General features: G+C 46.7%; 1 long non-coding RNA gene across 2 annotated transcripts; it reads right to left on the bottom strand.

Moving 5' to 3' along the window:
• Positions 1-722: 722 nt before the first annotated feature.
• LOC142456669 (uncharacterized) lies at positions 723-7,032 on the bottom strand. 2 transcript variants are annotated; one of them, XR_012786082.1, is made up of 3 exons: positions 6,909-7,032; positions 4,569-4,681; positions 723-3,838 (listed from the first exon to the last, which is right to left on the bottom strand). It is a non-coding gene; the product is annotated as an uncharacterized LOC142456669 (long non-coding RNA). The 2 variants fall into 2 exon arrangements; XR_012786083.1 differs by having other exon boundaries at positions 4,573-4,681.
• Positions 7,033-7,655: the final 623 nt, after the last annotated feature.

The raw sequence follows: 7,655 nt of genomic DNA, 5'->3' as shown, positions 1-7,655 counted from the left end.
CAGGATAGATAAACCCCCCAGGGCCAACAATGAGAGTAGAGATGCCAGGAGGATTAGGGGAAGGTGGGGAGAGAAAGGGGGAATCGATCACAAGGATCAACATATAACCCCGTCCCAGGGGGACAAACAACAGAAAAGTGGTGAGGGGTGATGGAGGATGATGGAAAATATGAAAATAATAATCTATAACTTATCAAGGGTTTGTGAGGGGGTGGGTGGGGGCAGGAGGGGGAATAAATGGGGAGATGATATCAGGGGCTCAAGTGGGAAGAGAATGCTTTGGAAATGATGATGGCAGGATATGTGCAAATGTGCTCGACACACTGGATGAATGTATGGATTGTGATAAGAGATGTAAGAGTCCACAATAAAAGTATTTTAAAAAACTCACCTAAATGCAACATGAAACACTGGCCTGAGCATAGCCATAGGAAGCAGTAGACTGTAATGAATAATCCAGCAGTAAATTCCCGTGTCATATCGATGCTTACGTGGCAGTCAGCAGTCTCAAGAGCATTCAGTGGAGGAAGAACAGTCTTCTCAACAAATGACTTGAGGACAAATGGTCATCCACATGCAAGTGTGACATTGCACAATGACTTTACACCACATACAAAGTTTAAATGGATCAAAAATATAGATGTAAGCACAAAAACTGGTCAGTCTAAGACATGAAAAAATAATCATAATTTATAAATTATCAAGGGTTCATGATGGAGGGAGGGTGGGGAAGGGAAGGGGAAAAATGAGAAGCTCAAGTAGAAAGAAAATGTTTTTTAAGTGATGATGGCAACAAAGGTACAGATGTGCTTGACACTGGATGGATGGATGGATTGTGACAAGAGTTATACGAGCTCCCAATAAAGTGACTTTCTTTAAAAAGAGCATAAACTATCAAATTCCTTAAAAGAAAACAGAGGTAATTCATCATGACCTCAGATTTGGTAATGGATTATTAATAATGGCATCAAATATCTATGCAAAAAAGAAAAATTAGATATATTAGACTTCCGTAAATTTTTAACTTTTTATTTTTCAAAGATTATTATCAAGAAAGTGAAAAAGACCACCCACCGAATGGGAGAGACAATTGTAAAGCCATGCCTCTAATAAAGACTTACATCTAGAATATATTTTTAAAAGTCTTACAATTTAATAACAAAAAGACAAATAACCCAATTTAAAGTTGGACAAAGGATCTGATTGGACATTTTCCCAAAAAAGTTGAATGACTGGCCAATAAGCACATGAAAGGAATGTAAAATCAAAAGGCATGCAGATCAAAAGCACAGTGAGGTGGCATTTCACCCCCACAATCATCGCCATCATCACAACATCAGATAATAAGCACTGGTGAGGATGTGGATCCTTCAATACGTGTACACGGTGCTGCTGGGACTGCACGACAGTCTGGCTATTACTCAAATGGTTAAGGGCAAGTTTCTCTGTGACCCAGCATCCCCGCGCCTAGGCATAGTCCAAGAGTCATGAAAGCAGACAGCCACGACGCTCTAACTGATTGTGCAGATGATTGCACAGCTCTCTGCAATGCGACTGATCTATTGAATTGGATATGTCAAATATATGCCAATAAAACTCTTAAAGGTTTTTTGATGAGAAAGAAAGCATATAGCCCCATAAAAACTTATGAATGAATAATAATAACATCATTCCTTATATCCAAAGGGTAAATGTTCATCAGCCAGTGGACAGACACACAAAGGGTGGTATATTCATGAAAATAATGGAATAGTAATTGGCCCTTTGAAGGAATGAAGTACTGACTGACATGTGCCACAACTTGGATGAACCTTGAAAACATTATGCTAAGTGAAAACAACCAGTCAGAGAAAACTGCACATTATGATTACAATGATATGAAATGTTGAATGTGTTAAATGAATGTGTAAGAAGTATTGAGTATCTAGGTCAGTTTATTGTACCCACCTAGCCAATAGGAACATGTGGGATTAATCAGATCACTGTTTGGATGGAGGGCAAAGAGATAAATGGCTCAGCAAGACCTGCCCCTTGCTGCCCCTTGCTCTCTTGTGATCAGACCAGCCAGCGTGTGGCTACTTTAGCTAGTTCTCTGCTCAACGTGTGAGCTGCACAACCTGTGGGACAAGCCAACCCACGAATCGAATAGTGTCCCTAGAACCTGAGGATCCTTCGAGACCTACCTTCGCCACACTGCTGTTGTGTACATCACTTGAGCTTGAGGCTGGTGGATCCTGTCATCTTGCATTGCTTGAGTTTGATACCCCATCTGGACCTGCTTCAATGAGCTTAAGGGGCCTGACACTTGGGGACCCACCCTGCTGTTTGCTGCCTGTGGGGGGGACTCTGCCTGCATTATCCAACAGAAGACTCAACTGTCTGCTTCTTTGACCTCAGACCCCGCAGCCCTCATGAGTTGGAGTACTTCCAGTATATTAACTGTTCCACAGAAGTGAGTTGAACTGAGTCCTCTGTACAGCTGTGTGGACTAATTAGCTGTGATGTTCCTTCATGCTGTGTAAATCAATCCATATATCTGTATAATCACAAGTGTCCTGGGTTGTTTCCCTAGAAAGGCCAGCCCAACACACCCAGCCATGGCGATGGATGGTGGTTGCAGGCCTTGGTTGGTGGGATTAAGGCCACTGGAAACAAGGCTGAATTGACAAGTGCTGTGTTGTGTATATTTGTAACCAAAGCAAAATATTTAAAGCAGGGAGAGTGTGATGCCCAGAATAGGCGAATCTGAAGAGACAGAAAGTTGTTTAGTTGTTTTTGCCTAGGGCGGGGACAGGAGAAGAGGAAACTAGGGGCCACAGATAGCTACAGGGTCTTTTTTTTTTTTTAGGTGATAGAAATGTTCTAAAATTGACTGGTGACGGTTGCCTATGTCTGTGAATATGTAATTAAAAACATTGGATGGTACAACTTAAATGGGTGACGTCTATGTTCTAGGAATGCTATCTCAAAGTCTTTTGTAATTGCAGGGATAGTACTCTGCATCCTCTTCATGTCTCAGCAGGTGGTTGGGAAGATCGAATACACGAGTTTATATAAAACCACTTGGTGTGCGATGCCCTGCTACACAGATGTAGCCCATTATATTAGTGAATGGGATTCAGCTTTCACCAGCACCTGTCAGTACAAAACTCAATAACTGCCATTCCTAAAACTACCTTAGCCCCCAAGTAGATTTCCTTTCCTTTAATGGTTAGAACTCATTGGCAGAGTTGAATCCTTGAATCAAAGCCACATGATTGCTTATGGAATGTTTCCTACCATTCATAGCCTCTGAAGGAAAAATAAAGAGAAAGGAATTCTTTTCTATGTTTTCCTAGAACACTACTCAAGTGGGCATAATTACCACACACCCCAAGGTCCCCATCCTGCCAACCCTAGAGTTCACGGGCTCGGTTAGTAACTTGCTAGTCATTGTTCCATTCCGCTGAAGCTGCCAAGTCCAACATCACCTTTTGAGCAGGTACGGACAGCGATCTGAATAAGCCAATGAAGAGGAGAAAGAAATTTGCTCCAAGTGGTGAGTCACGTTGAGAGTAACTGCTCTTGACCTGTGAGCTTTGATTGCAGCCCCAGCCCTGTGTAGCATAGCATTTCTGTTCCCCGGAGAACCCAAACTCTCCGCCAGTGAGTCCATTCCGATTCAGAGTGACCTTACACGAGAGAGGGGAGTTGCCCCTGGGGGTTTCTGAGACTGTAAATCTTGTCGGGGGTAGAGCGCGCCATCTTTCTCCTGTGAAGCAGCTGGTGGTTTCCAACTGCCGACCTTGTGGTTCGCAGCCCCACTCGTAAGCCACCGGTCACTGGGGCTCCTGTTTCACTGCAGAAGGGGGGAGAGGCCATATCAAACTTTTTGGTTACTTCTTTACTTGGCCTGCCCTGGCCAATCTCAGTCTCCAAATCAGGCCTCACACACCCCTTCCTCTTTCATCTAATCGTCCAGTTGCAAACCCCAGTCTGCCCTGGATTTCATTTTCAAGATGCAAATGCATCAGGGGTCCCTGGTGGTGCTGTGGGTTAAGCACTGCGCTGCCAATGTAGAGGTTGGTGATCTCAGCTCGCCAGATGGTTCACAGAAGGAAGAGGAAACAGTCTGTTCCCAGAAAAAGTCCGTTGAAAGCACAGTATAATCAGACCCTGTGGAGCGATTCTACTCTGACCTGTTAGGGTTACGGTAAGTGGAAATCAATTACATGTCAGTGCCAGGGGTAGGGGGAATGCACCTTGGTCTCTTTTCAAAATTGTGAAAACAAAATAATGCTCGATACAATTGATCTATGGAACATTATAAGGGCTGTAAGAGCCCCCAATAAAGTGATTTTAATAAAACCATTTTGAAACAAGGATTTCATGAAGAATTCCTTTTGGGATTGCTGTTTTGGTTGGGTATGTGGTGTCACGTGCCGCTTCCCCTTACCCTCACGGAGGCCCAGAGCGATGCTGGCCCGCGGCAAGGCCATGTCGCAACGCTCTTGAGTCGGGTACCGGGCTCACTGCACAGTGGAAACAGGTCCTATTCTAAAAATAAAAAAAACAAACAAAATCCTTACCTACCAGGAGGGCATTTTCAGATTGTATAAATGTTTTCCTAGCTCCGTTTTCCCACATGAAGGCAAATCTGAGCGCATGTGTTCCATCTCTGCAGAAACATCCATCCTTGGATCTAGCCACGAAAACAAAAGAAATCCAGACAGCCCTGGCACCCGTGTTTGCAGACAACAGCTTTTGCAGACAGAGTGTGGAGTCACAGCGGCCTCAGGCGGTCACTGGAGTCGTCTCAGCCAGCCTGTTGGCAAGGGCAGTGGGAGGAAGTCTGCCTGCCAGCATGTGCCTCTTTGGCATTCCCTTGCTCTGACCCCTGCGTAAACAGAGTTCCAGGAGAGGCTTGTGGACCAGCGGAGTCACCTCAGAGACCAGGGCCCATTCCTAGGCCCAATCTGGAAGGACCAGAAAGCCTGTCTTCTTTCCACTTTGATATAAGACAGAAATGGCATCCGTCCCTTCCCGGAGGACTTGGTACCTGGTAGGGTCTGACACTGTCTCCCCTAATGGCCATCTTTTGGCCCAGCCTGTGCCTGTGTTTTCTCCTACAGAACCCTGTTATTTAGCTAAGGGGTTGTTTCCTTTATTAGAAAAAAAAAGTGGCAACTCTTGAATTCTTATTATTTACATTAGTGTGAAATACGTCTACCTGATGTGGGGATTTGGGTTGTTTCGCTTTGCTCACCTTACTGTGCATTGGGTGAAGGCTTCCATTGCAGACCAACTATTCCCACCCATGTTGTTGCCCCGCCCTCATTGTAGCTTCGCCAGCCCACAGCCTCCCTGGGTCTCCTATTTCCAGTCCTCCCCTTCCCTAACCCTTCAGAACTCTGTTCTTGAGTAAACGCAGCCTTTGCACCTCAGCTGGTTGGTGGTGTTCTTACCCCACTAGTGTCATTGTCCCCTGATCAGCCTGTTTATCGGTGCGTTCGTTTCCACATCTGAAGGGTAACTAAAGGCCATAGTCGATGGGTTCTATCAGTTGCTATCTGGCCAGCAAGCCTGCTCTCTTAGGATTTTTGAGTTTGAGGACAGGTGTTTTAAGAGTAAGTGAAGAGTCTATGGATAATGAAAGACCCTAGTAGAAAGAGTGGGCTAGAGAGGAGATGAGAAGAGCCAAGGGGAGGGAAAGAGGAGCGGGAAGGAGGTGACAGCAGATCGTTCTGTAATTTGATTCAATCCTCCTTGCCCCAGGCTTCAGAGGCCTGGAGAAGCTACCGTACACTTTCTGCTCAAAGCACACGTTATTTCAATGGCTCCCACTGGACTCCATAACTGCATGTCAACAGTACCATCAGACGCGTTTGGCTGTTTATGCCCGGCTGTTCTCCCTTTGGACAGCAGAGCGTGAGAGCAGGAATAGCCTTTTCTAGCCACAGACACTAGCATGTAGCTTAAGTCCTAACGGTAAATTCTCAGGATATGTGGAAAGTGCAAAAAAATAAGTAAATATGCAATCTCACAGAGAGCCCTGTAGCAAGAACGTAAGCATCCCTGGAGGTGCAATGGTTAACTATAACATTAGTGGTTAACCAAAAGATTGTGGTTCAAACCTACCCAGCATCTCTGGGAAAGGCTGCCACCTGGCGGTCGGCTTCAGTAAAGACCGCACCGGAGGAAAACCACTTGGCTGGCTCGATAGTCCGCTGTGAGCGCAATATTGACCCCGTGATGCCTGGTGACAACATAAATATTCGTGTGGTACTTGTCTCGGTCTACAACTCGGTCCTCTAGACTCTAGAGGGCCATTGCATGCCCGGTGCTTAGATTTGCGTTTGATACAGTAGGTGGGGACCCGTGAATGCATGGATCCATCAGCGTGGGCGGGGGGAGCGGGGCGGGGGGGGGGTGGAGCCAGTCAGCTAGCGCCCGCACCCCAATGCTTTCCACTGTGGAGAACTGAACGACCACCTTACCTGCTGTCAGGATCTGAGGCAGATTTTTACACAGGGCGTCCTGACATTCTCTTCAGACAGATTTGAGAAGCCTTTGTCAAACCCCAGGCCTGCCTGTATTACCATAGCTACCCCAGAACTGTCAAACCCAATAGGACTGCTTTGGGGAAATCCAGGAAGCCTTCACCGTGATATCTCTCTCTCTCTCTCTCTCTCTCTCTCTCTCTCTCTCTCTCTCTCTCTCTCTCTCTCTCTCTCTCTCTCTCCCCCCCCCCCCGGGAGCCCGTGACAGCACCTTGGACCCTCCAAGGGAAAATGAAAATTCTGACTAAACTCACACTGTCCCACCCAGGACGCCTGCTGGGTTGACAGGAGCTTTGTCCTTAATGCGGGGAGACAGGTTTCTAGAACAAGTGGGAAAGGCAGGAGACAGTCTGAGCTCATCTTACTTACCTGCTAGAAATGTCCCTGCAGTTGATCAGACGAAAGGGAGAACAGTCTACCTTTGGCGTGGCTAGGTGTCCATTTCGCTTGTGCAAGGAACTCCCGAGGGGAGGGGAGGGGAGGGGAGGGGAGGGGAGGGGAGGGGAGGGGAGGGGAGGGGAGGGGAGGGAGCTGGGAGGGGAGGCAGCGGCGTGCTTTCGGGGGAAGGATGGGAAAGCCACGCTGCTGGTCAGTCTCGTCCTCTGGCCACTCACAGAGACTTGCTGGGCTGGGAGTGGAATCGGAGCAGCTCTCGGGCTCTGAGATCCACGGGCTCGGCCCAAGGCAAGCGCCAAGACTGGAAGGGCTTTAGCTTCGTCAGACCTGAGCTATCCCCAGTGGCGAAGATAGCCGGAACCGTAATGAACAGTTGAAACGGAGCATTCTCAATCTCCGATATAGTACAGGGGCTTCCCAGAGTGTGGAAGTGGAATTAGCAGACAATGCCACTTCTCCATGAGCTTTTTGGAAGCTCTTTCATATGAAGGTAACCATACTCCACCCCCACTCCCCATGGTTATAGCGGAGGAGAACAGTTCACGTAGACTTTGTTACCCAAAGCACCATGGGGAATCCTGCGTAAACATGATTTTTCTCCATTACAGCTACCACCTTTATTCTCAGTTTGTCTTTTTTGCCATTTCGTTGTCGTATAATTTGCATACCATACAATAGTTAAACGGTTTAAAGACGTGCAATCACCACCGTTAATTTCGT

Source organism: Tenrec ecaudatus, chromosome 1 (genome assembly GCF_050624435.1).
Source record: "Tenrec ecaudatus isolate mTenEca1 chromosome 1, mTenEca1.hap1, whole genome shotgun sequence".
Classification (NCBI taxonomy): domain Eukaryota; kingdom Metazoa; phylum Chordata; class Mammalia; order Afrosoricida; family Tenrecidae; genus Tenrec; species Tenrec ecaudatus.
The sequence above is the reverse complement of the archived record's forward strand: the minus strand, read 5'-3'. Positions and strand labels throughout refer to the sequence as shown.